The 13,561-nt window shown below is 36.4% G+C and overlaps 1 protein-coding gene across 2 annotated transcripts in view; it reads right to left on the reverse strand.

Annotated features, from left to right (window-relative positions):
* The window catches only part of LOC144974490 (phospholipid-transporting ATPase ABCA3-like), a 129,281-nt gene extending 119,970 nt beyond the window's left edge, over positions 1-9,311 (reverse strand). The window contains exon 1 of one of the 2 annotated variants that reach the window (XM_078917395.1): positions 9,193-9,294. The gene's annotated coding sequence lies outside the window, so the exon portion shown is untranslated. Of the gene's footprint in view, positions 1-9,192 lie in introns of both variants that reach the window. The other variant, XM_078917393.1, reaches the window with a different exon arrangement.
* Positions 9,312-13,561: the final 4,250 nt, after the last annotated feature.

Below are 13,561 nucleotides of genomic sequence, written 5' to 3' on the forward strand. Positions count from 1 at the left end.
TAGTAGTAGTAGTAGTAGTAGTAGTAGTAGTAGTAGTAGTAGTAGTCGTAGCAGCAGTTGTAGTAGTAGTAGTAGTAGTCGTAGCAGCAGTTGTAGTAGTAGTAGTAGTAGTAGTAGTAGTAGTAGTAGTAGTAGTAGTAGTAGTAGTAGTAGTAGTAGTAGTAGTAGTAGTAGTAGTTGTTGTTTTTGTTGTTGTTGTAAAAGAATAAGAAAAGAAGAAGAAAAAGAAGAAGAAGAGGAGGAGGAGAAGAAGAAGAAGAAGAAGAAGAAGAAGAAGAAGAAGAAGAAGAAGAAGAAGAAGAGGAGGAGGAGGAGGAGGAGGAGGAGGAGGAGGAGGAGGAGTAGGAGGAGGAGGCAGAGGAGTAGGAGGAGGAGGAGGGGGAGGAGGACTTGGACAACTTTTTCAATGTCACGGTTATGAATGGAAGAAGGTAGACATGATCCACACGTGTGTCAGAGCGTGACAGGGTGAAATTGACAGCAAGGGTAGGACTGATAAAACCCATCCACTACATGGAGATGAAGATAGGTGATATCACAGCCTTCCAGACATGCGATAATTGATAACAGTTGTAAATGTGGGGTGGATTAATTTACAATGCAATTTTGTATGTGTTATACAACACTACAGTTGAGATCACATTAAGCTGCATTGGAGACAAATGGACTCTTGGCTACAACGAATAAACTTTGAAAGCCCCATTATGTTTTTCGTTAATTACATGGATTTAGGATTACTTTACGTGTGCCTTTAACTCACTCAATCCTAGAGATTTTTGCTACTTTTCAAAAATTGGAAATTTTAAAAATTAAAAATGAGCATGTGCATGGATAGTATTATTCAACTCCAATTAACATGTAAAAACGAAAAACATTAGCTTTGATACTACGCCTATAAGTTGTCTCAGAAAAATGTATAAATAGAAAAATAAAAAGGCATGGGGTAAAAGTAATCCGGGTAAAGTACGGATATAGTCGGTGTTAGGGTTGAGTGAGTTAACGGTGGTGGCTTTCATGGTACATGGGTAAAACAGATGATTTGAAATTCTCATTTTGCAGTGCATTTATTGTATAATATATACAATTAATTTCTGCATCATGTCTTTGACAGGGTTCGGTTTCCTGACCTTCGGTTACAAATTAAATGGGGTGAAGTGAAAAGAGAATGAACCAGTGAGTATGACCAATAGATTTCACCATGTTTTTCAACGAGCGTCATTTTGCATTTAAAAAAAAATAATAAAGTTCACAAATTCTTCTAGAATATGAGCCCATAAGACTTTGAGTTATCAGACCCGAAAATAATTACATATCAGGTCAAGCCTATAGACAGTATGCGCTTGGCTAAGAAGCTCATAACATTGCCATCCGGAAGTATAACGGACCAACACACAAAGCTATGTGTAACCATGAAATTTTATAGTCTGGATAATACAGTTAAGTGAGAATTACTCATAAACGTGGATGGCAAAAAACAATAACAAAGGCTCGATTGACGTCAACTTCATTCTATCTATTTCAATCTTGCTTCTATCTAGTCTTTTAAAGCTGTGGTTCAATATAATAACTGGTTAACATATTATAGCTATGGGGAAAAACACACCAACATGTTCTGATGAAACCAGGATATTAGAAAGAGAGAGAGAGAGAGAGAGAGAGAGAGAGAGAGAGAGAGAGAGAGAGAGAGAGGTGGGGTAGGGGGGGGGGGGTAGGGAGGGAGGGAGCTGTTTATGAATCAGATCAAAACGCTATCAGAACAAGGGTTATAGTAAAAACAGTAAATTCTTATCAGAAATATGAATGGTATGTGTTAGACAATCCCAATGTATTTGTTTTGTATAGGGAATGAAATTAGCGGAAGAGTAGCGTCCCTTGATTGGACGTCCCCCATAGTCTGTGACGTCACCGGCGGAAAAGTTATTAGAGAGAGAACGTCATGTTGGTTTGCGCATGCGTCTCTCGTCCTCGCTTCCGCCGAATGATAAAAGTGCTGTTTGGATCGGAATATGATGATTTTCCTAAGGTTGGTAGCCTAAGGAGAGGGTTAACCAATAGATTTTTGACTAAACGAATCTGTGTATGTTATTCCCTTACTTAACAACATGAGTCACCGAGATATTGTTGTCTTATGAAAGACTGATATGGGCACCAAAGAGTAGGTTCGATCTTAGGTCACCTGGATTGCGAAACAGGTCACACACCTTGACAATACGATACCATTGTCATTGATAGGACGAAATTGACGTCACTCCGGTCTTTGTTACTGTTCTTAGTCAACCATTTTCTATGAGTAATTCTCACTCCATTCTATCAAACAAAAAACGTTTAAGGCGAAATGTTGTGAGGTTTTTTTTTTGGCCAACCGCAAAGCAGTAATAGAATAGAGTCCGGTTCAAGGCAATGAATTACAATCGCATCATTGATTTTAAACGAAGGTAACCCCCCCCCCCCCCCCCCCCGCCTCCCACCACCCCCTCTCCGCCTCCTTGAAGTAAGAGAATGAGATGTGTTGTTCAAATTCTAGTTAGTTTTGGGGAATGAATTGCAAAAATTTGAGAGATTTTTTGAAACAAATAAATAGAATGATAAATAAATAAGTAAATAAATAAATAAATAAATAATAAATAAATAAATAAATAAATAAATAAATAAATAAAACTGCAATAATTCTTCTTAACTCACTCAACCCTAACACCGACTATATCTGTGTTTTACTCGGGTTACTTTCACCCAATGCCTATTTATTACATTTTTCTGAGACAAATTGGATTCAGTAGTCTTATGTCACGCCGCCCGGCAACGGCGGCCATCTTGGTTCTAATCAAAGAAAATCATTACTTTTTATTCTTCATGCTGGCTAGAACTTTTCATATGCCTTGTGATCAGAATGTGTAAAAGTCAAAACATGATCAAATTTATGGGGGTTTTTTCCCGCTGGATACGCTTTTATGCTCGCCGGAGAAATATTTCATACGGGCGTCCGCCATTGTTCCGATAGCTTAGAGCCAGTGTTACTAAGTTACCATGCGTCATTAGGAATGAAGTGACGTTACGACTGTTGAAGAGTATTAAGAGGTCACTAAATTTGTCAAAAATTCATAATCCTGCGACTTATTTGAACCTCTTAGAATGAATAAAGATGACGTCACTCGGCCCTTTGGTATTGTTTTTAGAACGCCAGTTCGGTGATTAGCTCTCACTAATTCTATTAAAAAGATTATAAACGTGAAAAAGTGGCATATTTTAAGGCTATTTAAGGAGCACTTGTCCATTTTAAAGCCCTGTAACTGTTAAAAATTAAATAGATATACAAAAGCAAACAAATAAGCAAAAAAAAAAAATCAACAACCCTCTCCCCTTCACAAATTTGGTTTGTATTCTATTAATACTTAGCTGATATTAATCTGTTTTAGTATTTTGACTGAAATTGATAGAATGCGCTTGGCCAAGGAGTTCACAACATTGCCATCCGGAAGTATAATGGACCAACACACAAACTCTGTGTAACCATGAACGTTTATAGTCAGGTTAATACAGTTTAGTGAGAACAACTCACAAACGCGGATGCAAAAACAATAACAAAAGCCTGAGTGACGTCATCTTCGAACTATCTATAGATAGTATGCAGATGACGTCACTCAGGCCTTTGTTATTGTTTTTGCCATCCGCGTTTGTGAGTTGTTCTCACTAAACTGTATTAACCAGACTATAAAAGTTCATGGTTACACAGAGTTTGTGTGTTGGTCCGTTATACTTCCGGATGGCAATGTTGTGAACTCCTTGGCCAAGCGCATTCTATCTATAGATAGTCGTTTTTGCTTGTCGCCTTTTTTAATCAGGCTCTTAAAATTCTGCCCTTAGATAACAGAATAATTGTTATTTTGGTTCTGATTACGATATGTCATAGAGACCTTCTTCACCCCCCCCCCCCCTCCCTTCCTTCCTTTTCACAAACCACCAAAGCGTTCATTGTGTTTTCATTTACCGTGTCTTAGCAACCACTGATAGTGACCATGTCTTAATCAATATTACCACTCCGTATGGATTTATACAATAATATGATATCATGGCGTGTGTTTGTTTTCATTTCAACACATGCACAGACATTATAAATTATTCTACCTACCCATTCCCATGAATTAAATAAAAACGCGTAATGATATCAAGAAAACAAAAACATTGGGAGCGATCTATAGATAGTATGCGCTTGGCTAAGAAGCTCATAACATTGCCATCCGGAAGTACAACGGACCAACACACAAAACTGTGTGTAACCTTGAACGTTTATAGTCAGGTTAATACAGTTCAATGAGCATTACTCATAAACGCGGATGGCAAAAAAAAACAATAACAAAGACCTGAGTGACGTCATCTGCATACTATCTAAAGATAGTATGCGCTTGGCTAAGAAGCTCATAACATTGCCATCCGGAAGTATAACGGAACAACACACAAAACTGTGTGTATCCATGAACGTTTATAGTCAGGTTAATACAGTTCAGTGAGCATTACTCATAAACGCGGATGGCAAAAAAACAATAACAAAGACTTGAGTGACGTCATCTTCGAGCTATCTATAGATAGTATGCAGATGACGTCACTCATGCCTTTGTTATTGTTTTTGCCATCCGCGTTTGTGAGTTGTTCTCACTAAACTGTAATAACCAGACTAAAAAAGTTCATGGTTACACAGAGTTTGTGTGTTGATCCGTTATACTTCCGGATGGCAATGTTGTGAACTCCTTGGCCAAGCGCATTCTATCTTTAGTCATGTTTTCGTCCAACCAAGTCATTAATCACATGTACAACGATTAGATATTTCTTCAGAAATGTAAACACGCTGCGCTTTGTTTATGAAAGTTGTAAGCATATACATGTGTCAAACTGAACAAAATGATCAATCGTGATGTTAGATATTTCAAAAACTGTGAACACTTTTCACTATGTGGGTCACTTTGAGCACATATTCCAATAGATAGAATGCGCTTGGCCAAGGAGTTCACAACATTGCCATCCGGAAGTATAACGGACCAACACACAAACTATGTGTAACCATGAACTTTTATAGTCTGGTTAATACAGTTTAGTGAGAACAACTCACAAACGCGGATGGCAAAAACAATAACAAAGGCCTGAGTGACGTCATCTGCATACTATCTATATGACTAATGCCCTCGAGCACATGGAAATGTAATATTATAGCTCAAGCCCATTGTTAACCTGTCTCGTCGATTCCCTTTTATCCGGAATGATTGAGATGAAGAAATGTTAGCTTGAAGTCTTGTGCGGCTATGTGGTCTAGTGGTATGACACTCGTTTTCGGATCGGAAGGTCCTGGGTTCGAGCCTCGCTCGGTGCATAGTTGAGTCTCTTTACTCACATTCTCTCACCGTACTCATGTGTAAAATGAGTACCTGGCCGTTAACAGCGTTGTCTCTGTGCGAAAAAAAAATGTAATATCGCCTAACAGGCGTCATGTCTCGTTCTGCAGGTTACGTGTTGCTGTTGGTCAGGGGCCCCTTGTAAAGCGCTTTGAGCACGTTTAGTGGATATTGCGCTATATAAAAGCTCAAGCTTATGTCAAAATGACCAGACTTTAGAAAATGTAAGTCTATTCGAGGTCGAGAAACACGATTCTCACCCCAACCCCCACTCAATTAATGTATTTTTTTAATAGTTGCCACCTTATTATTCTCCAGACGACGTGTACTTATTTGCAGGTCTGATTACCCAAATTGTTAAGGGCTCGTTGTTGTAACGTAAATACTCTCCAACCAACGCAATGTAAATCTTGCTGCTCGAAGCTCAAAGAAATGAATAACAATGTGAAATTGAATGCAAGCTTGAATTTAATTACGAAAACAGATGAAATGGTCGTTTCGGGTTTCCCATTTATCAACAAACAGGATGAATAAAACACTACAGATGAATGAGATAATGTGGTGGTGGCGTTGTTAAGATGAATAAACAAAACATACATCTGTAGTGTTTTTTTTTCATCCTGTTTGTTGATAAATGGGAAACCCGAAACGTCCATTTCATCTGTTTTCGTATATTAAATTGAAGCTTACAATCAATTTCGCATTTTTTTTTTCATTTCTTTGAGCTTCGAACAGCAATATTTACATTACCCCGTTGTTATTTATTTCAAACCAACGCATAACAACAATGTTGATTCAAGCCCATAATTACGTTCGGTTATCAAACCTGCAAATATGTGACCCCTCGTCTCAAAACGGTATTAAGTCGGGATGACTAAGATGCTGAATATTGAATTTGTAGCCAGACATATCAGACTTGTGTTGGGTTTATAAACTTTAATGAGGAAAATAAATAACATATTTCAGATTGCTGAATACCAGTCATTCATAATTTTGTCCAGTTTACCTTTAATTTGACTTTTAAGCATCTGGTTCATCCCGACATAATACCGTTTTGAGACGTTGGGTCACATATGTACACATTGATTCCATGAAACAGCAAGAGAGGATGTTTGGCCTGGTAACGCATTATCGCAGTCTAAATACTCTTCAACAGTCATGACGTCACTTCCCTCGTAATGACGAATGGTAACATAGTAACTGGCTCTAAACTATCGGAACAATGGCGGACGCCCTTATGAAAATTTACTCCGACGAGCATAACAGCGTATCCAGAGGAAAAAAAACCCTATAAATTTGATCATGTTTTGACTTTTACACATTCTGATCACAAGCCATGAAAAATTCTAGCCTGCATGAAGAATAAAAAGTACCGAATCTCTTTGTTTAGAACCACTACGGTCGCCGTTGCTGGGCGACGTGACATCAGACTATTGAATCCAATTGTATGGGCCCCTGGCAGAGCTGAGGAAGACAACGACGCTCCTTCACCAACTAGACATTCAAATATATGAAGACAAGACAATAAAATAAAGGGTAACGAAGAAGGAAGAAAAATTCAACTCAAATTTTAAAAGCAAGGCTTAATTAACAGTTCGCGAAGTCCCAGGCTTGAGAGTTGTTGTTTTTTGGCCAAGATGAAGGTCATTTAATTAAATCGATCGATATTTGAAGGCAGGGCGAGTTTTCTGGCATTTTTTTCTTTCTAATACGTATCTTTCCAGGGAACGACAATTAGCTGGTTAACTCACTCAACCCTAACAACGACTACATCCGTAGTTTACCCAGGTTACTTTTTACCCCATGCCTATTTACTACATTTTTTCTGAGAAAAATTATGGAGGAGGGGACAAATCATATCAAGGCTAATGTTTTTAGTTTTTACATGTTCATGGTAGTTGAATAGAACTATCTATGTACATGCTCATTTTTAATACATTGTTTCCAATTTTGAAAAGTAGCTAAAATCTCTAGGATTGAGTGAGATAACAAGCACCTCTCAACTCACAAGGCTAAAAATACCTCTGGGAGATAAAATGATAATCTGGGCAAATATCGATGTTGTAAAACATTGTTGTTAACCCTCTCCATACCAACTACAGGAAAATCGTCACATTCGTTACGATACAACCAACATTTTTCTTAGTCAAATTTCTCTATTACATCATAAAATTTAAAGAAAATGAACAGTGTGTTGTAGAGCATATTTTTCTAAAGAAATTATGTATCGCAAGAACTTACTGCTATTACGACTGAGTGATAAGAATAATCAATTTATGTCATTTGGGTGTGAAGTTTTGGGGGAAATCCCGAAAATGGCTGGTAAGGAAAGAGTTAAGCGCAACGAGCATTCGACTCACATTTCTCTTTCCATACAATATCATTATGCTAGTGGTTGTGTCACGATTTTTCTTATCGACATATTGATAGTATGCGCTTGGCTTAGAAGCTCATAACATTGCCATCCGGAATTATAACGTGTGTATCCATGAACGTTTATAGTCAGGTTAATACAGTTCAGTGAGCATTACTCATAAACGCGGATGGCAAAAAACAATAACAAAGACCTGAGTGACGTCATCTTCGAACTATCTATTGCCACAGTTTTACTTGAATGAAACTAACAATGTAGATCTAGACAAGATCGTTTATTGAAGATTCCATTAAAAAAAAAAAAAAAGAAGTAATGTTTCAGAGCCGTAACGCCAACATTGCCGGGATTTATCCCGATTTCTGTGGCGTGAAACCAATAATGATTAAATTGACATTCGCAATAAATTGCTTACTACCGTTTGTACAGAGCCCTGAAAATCATGATGCATTTTCCGCCGGATTTAACAGAACCAGCTATTCAATCATTGTGGGTGAGAATAATAATAATGATAATGATAATAATAATAATAATAATAATAATAATAATAATAATAATAATGATGATGATGATGATGACGATGATGATGATGATAATAATAATAATAATAATAATAATAATAATAATAATAAATAATAATAATAACAATAATAATAATAATAATAACAATAATAATAATAATAATAATAATAATAATAATAATAATAATAATAATAATTAATAATAATAATAATTAAAATTGAGCTTAAAATTGAGCTTTTCCCAGGCCAACAGCAACAGTTAACATTTAGGACGGGACATGAACGCCTGTTTGGCAATGTTACAATTTTTTCGGACAGAGACAACGCTGTTAACGCCAGGTACTCATTATACACACCAGTACGGACAGAGAATGTGAATAAAAAGCCTTCTCCAATGACTCAACTATGTGCTGACCGAGGCTCGAACCCAGGACCTTCTGATCCGAAAGCGAGTGTCATACCACAAGACCACATAGCCCACACAATAATAATAATAATAATAATAATAATAATAATAATAATAATAATAATAATAATAATAATAATAATAAGAAGAAGAAGAAAAGAAGAAGAAGAAGAAGAAGAAGAAGAAGAAGAAGAAGAAGAAGAAGAAGAAGAAGAAGAAGAAGAAGAAGAAAGAAGAAGAAGAAAAAGAAGAAGAGAAGAATAAAGATAATAATAATAATAATAATAATAATAATAATAATAATAATAATAATAATAATAATAATAATAATAATAATAATAATAATAATAATAATAATAATGAAACCACGCCTACGGCATCACCTCCAAGTAATTTACCCAAATTGAAACTATAATAAATGAATATTATTCAGTTATAACAAATAATGTTTAAAACTGTTGATACCAAAGTGATATATTATTAGTATTTCTGTAACGAAAGGATAAAACTTACCGTGAACGTATGTGTGTATGCTCGGTAATTCCATCTACTTAAACACAGGAAAGGTGAGTTTGACTCTCTCACCTGAGTGAACCAGCGAGTCGTGTCGTGAGTGAGTACGTGAGTGAGACGTGGAACATTATGTGTCGGTCGTGCATGCGAGTGACGGAGAGGGACAGGAAGACGGATCAATACTGGGACATAAAACACACATGCACACACACACACATGTACACACACACACACATACACATACACTCTTCTCTCTCTCTCTCTCTCTCTCTCTCACTCACTCACTCTCTCTCACACACACACAAACACACACATATTTATACATATGCACACACAAACGCATACATACACTCTCCCCCTCTCTCATGTTCTCTCTCTCACACACACACTCACATACACACATACACACACATCACACAACACACACACACACACACACACACCCACACATACAGAACGATGAGGTGAAATTTCAACAGAGAGGAATAGTGCCAACTTTTGGAGATGTTAATAAAATTATTATTATTATTATTATTATTATTATTATTATTATTATTATTATTATTATTATTATTATTATTATTATTATTATTATTATATTATATTATTAGTAGTAGTAGTAGTAGTAGTAGTAGTAGTAGTAGTAGTAGTAGTAGTAGTAGTAGTAGTAGTAGTAGTTAGTAGTATAGTAGTAGTAGTAGTAGTAGTAGTAATAGTAGTAGTAGTAGTAAACAGTCTGGGCACTCCATCAAGACTGTGACATAAGCTAATATATATTAGCATACTTATTGAGTCAGCATTTTATAAGCAATTTAGTAGCATTTTCAGTATAATGTTTGTATTACTGTTGAGTAAACTCTCGTAGCATCCTATTTGTATGATAAACAGGCAGCAATTCTCACCTTCGCCATCGAGCTGGGTATAGGATTACATTTAATTTGGTCACATGATCAAAGACTGATCGTTTATACTTACATGACTTTGCAAGTTTCTTGTGTTCTTGTGTGTGAGTAAGTGTGTATGTGTGTGGTGTGTGTGTGTTTTGTGTGTGTGTGTCTGCGTTTCTGTAACGGTTTGAGTTTAATGGAAAGGGTTTTAACCCTTGCCACCCCCAACCTTGAGACCAGGCAACCCCAACCTTGAGACAGTGACTCAAATGGGGAATCAACACCATTAGTCGCCTTTTACGACACCTGGCTTGCGTTGGCTATTCTTGACCCTCTCAGTGAGATCCGAACACACCAGACAGACAAACCAAATCTTTTTTAAGTTTGGGCGACCGAAGAGTTTCTGGAATTACAGAATTTATGAATTAAAGAAGCTGATATACAGAGAAGTGGTAAGACCTGGATTGAGATATAAAAAAAGTTGGCTCAAGATAGAGAAGGATGGAAACTGTTTGTCTGTGGCCTATACCCTGACCCAGGGTGAAAAAGGCAATGATGATGATGATGATGATGATGATGATGATGTGTGTGTGTGTGTGTATGTGCGTGTGTCTTTGTGTATTCCTTAAATATGGAACGAAACTGGCGTAGGTCATCTCTTTATTATTATTATTATTTTTTTTTTTGACAGCCATTATAATAATGATTATTTTTCATTAATTTTTTTTTCAATCAGATTATAAACATTTACGATCAAATTTATACCACTATTTATTTGTGTTTAAATTTAAAGTAAATAACTGATTTGGATATAAATTAAATGGAAATTGTGTACTCCTATCCATCCATCCATCTATCTATCTATCTATCTATCTATCTATCTATCTATCTATCTATCTATCTATCTATCTATCTATCTATCTATCTATCTATCTATCTATCTATCTATCTATCTATCTATCTATCTATCTATCTATCTATCTATCTATCTATCTATCTATCTTGTTCTAAACATTCAACATTCCTCCCAGACACTAGGACTATTAAAGAACCGCCCTGAGGAGTCCAGCAGGTTGAAACAACGTTGTCCGAGAATAACTCTCCTCAACCATATTTATTTATTTATTTATCTATGACTCTCTCTATCTTCTTCTTCTTCTTCTTCTTCTTCTCCTCCTCCTCCTCCTCCTCCTCCTCCTCCCCTTCTTCTTCTTTTTCTTCTTTTCTTCTTCTTCTTCCTTTTTTTTCTTTTTTCCTTCCTTTCTTTTTCCCTTCTTTTTCTTTTTCCCTTCTTCTTCTTTTTCTTCTTTTTTCTTCTTTTTTCCTTTTCTTCTTCCTTCCTTTTTTCTTCCTTCCTTTTTTTTTCCTTTTTTTTCTTCTTCTTCTTCCTTCTTTTTCCCCCCTTTTTCTTCTTCTTCTTTCTTTTTCTTCTTCTTCTTTCTTTTTCTTCTTCCCTTTCCTTCTTTTCCCTTTTTTCCTTTTCTTCTTCTTTTTTTCCCCCTTTTTTCTTTTTTTTCTTTTTTTTTCTTCTTTTTCTTTTCTTTTTTTCCCTTTTTCCCCTCCCCCTTTTTCCCCCCCCTCCTCCTCCCCCTTTTTCCTTTTCCCCCTTTCCCCCTTCCCCCTTTCCCTTTTCCCCTTTTTCTTCTTTTCTTCTTCTTCTTTTTCCTTTTTCCCTTTTCTTCTTCTTTTTTCCTTCTTCCTTCTTTTTTTTTTCTTCTTCTCTTTCCCCCCCTTCCCCCCTTTCCCCCCTCCCCTTTCCCCCCTTCCCCCTTTTTCTTCTTCTTTTCTTCTTCTTTTTCTTCTTCTTCCTTTTTTTTTCTTTTTCCTTTTTTTTTTTTCCTTCCCCTTCCCCCTTCCCCCCTTCCCCCTTCCCCCTTTCCCCCTTTCCCCCTTCCCCCTTCCCCCTTTCCCCCTTCCCCCTTCCCCCCCCCTTCTTTTTTTTTCTTCTTCTTTTTTTTTTCCTTCTTTTTCTTTCCTTCTTTTTTTTCTTCTTCTTTTCCCTCCTCCTCCTCCTCCCCCTCCCCCCCCCCCTCCTCCCCCCCCTCCCCCCCCCCTTTCCTCCTCCCCCCCCCCCTTTCTTTTCTTCTTTTCTTCTTCTTTTTCCTTTCTTTTTTCTTCTTTTTCCCCTCCCCCTTTCCTCCCCTCCCCCTCCCCTCCCCCCCCTCCCCTCCTCCTCCTCCCCCTCCTCCCCCCTTTCCTTTCTTTTTCCCCTTTTTCCTTCTTCTTTTTTCTTTTTTCTTTTTCTTTTTTCTTCTTTCTTCTTCCTTCTTTTCTTCTTCCTTTTCTTCTTTCCCCCCCTTTTTTTATTTTGGGGGAAAAGCCAAACCACCCCGTGATGAAATCGTTAAAAAGGGGAAATTTTTTTTAAAATGACGAAATGAAAGGGAAAAAGAAAAAATGATCGTAAAATTTCACACCCCATTGAAATCGATTGGGAAATAGATCAAGCGGGAAATTTCGACGTTCAAAACAATAAACCCAAAACCCCCAAATTTTTCGTTTTGATAACCAACAATTTTTTCTTCCTTTTGGGGTTTCTTGCTTGATGAAAATATTTTTTCAAAAATCCTCAATAGCGCAAATAAAAGGGAAACGGGTAAAAAACCTTTTTTTAAAAGGTTCTTAATAAACAAAACACTTAACTGTAGAGAAAAAGCCGCCTTTTGGAATTGCTTTTTTTTCCCTAAATAAAATTTTTAAGGGGATTTTTTAAAATTGGAAAAAAAAGGGGAAAGGCCTTTTAAAAGGGATTTTAAACTTTTCACCGTTCGGGAGGGGACTCAACCCGGGGACCTTCTAGTCCGATGGCGAATGTCTTTCCACTAGCCGCAAAAAAAATTTCTAATTGGGACCCACCCCTTAATGGGGAAATTTTTCGGGAAAATTTAAAATTATTTTAGAAAAATTTTTTTAAATTCAAATTTTCAAATTTTTGGATTCAGACCCGATGCCACGACCCCGGGCAAGGGGGGCCCTTTTTTGGGTTTCAAAAAAAAAGAAAAATTATTTTTTATTCTTCATGCTTCTAAATTTTTTCAACCTTTTTAAAAATTTGAAAAAATTCAAAAAAAGATCAAATTTATTTTTTTTTTTCCCCCCCGGAACGTTTTTTATGCTCCCCGGGGGGAAATTTTTCCCGGGGGGCGCCCCGCCATTTTTTCCCGGTTTTTTTTAAGCCAGGTTCCAATTTCCCATGGTCTTTGGGAAAAAAAGGACTTTAAAAAACTGTTAAGAGTTTTGGGAAATTTCTTTTTAAAAATTAAAATTAATTATAAAATTTAAAAAAAATTTTTTAAAATTTTTTTATTTTTTTTAATTCTTTTTTTTATTTTTTCCCATTTTTTTTAAAAAAATTTTTATAAAATTTTTTTTTTTTTTTAAAAACCTTCCAAAAATTGGGCCTTTGTGCAGCCACCCTATTTTTCCTTTTTTTTCCCAAAAACCGCCTTTTTTGGTGGCCCCATTTTTTTCCCCCCGGCCAA

The sequence above is a fragment of the Berghia stephanieae genome, chromosome 6 (assembly GCF_034508935.2).
Source record: "Berghia stephanieae isolate SIO BIC M18660-M18661 chromosome 6, UCSD_Bste_1.3, whole genome shotgun sequence".
NCBI classification, from domain to species: domain Eukaryota; kingdom Metazoa; phylum Mollusca; class Gastropoda; order Nudibranchia; family Aeolidiidae; genus Berghia; species Berghia stephanieae.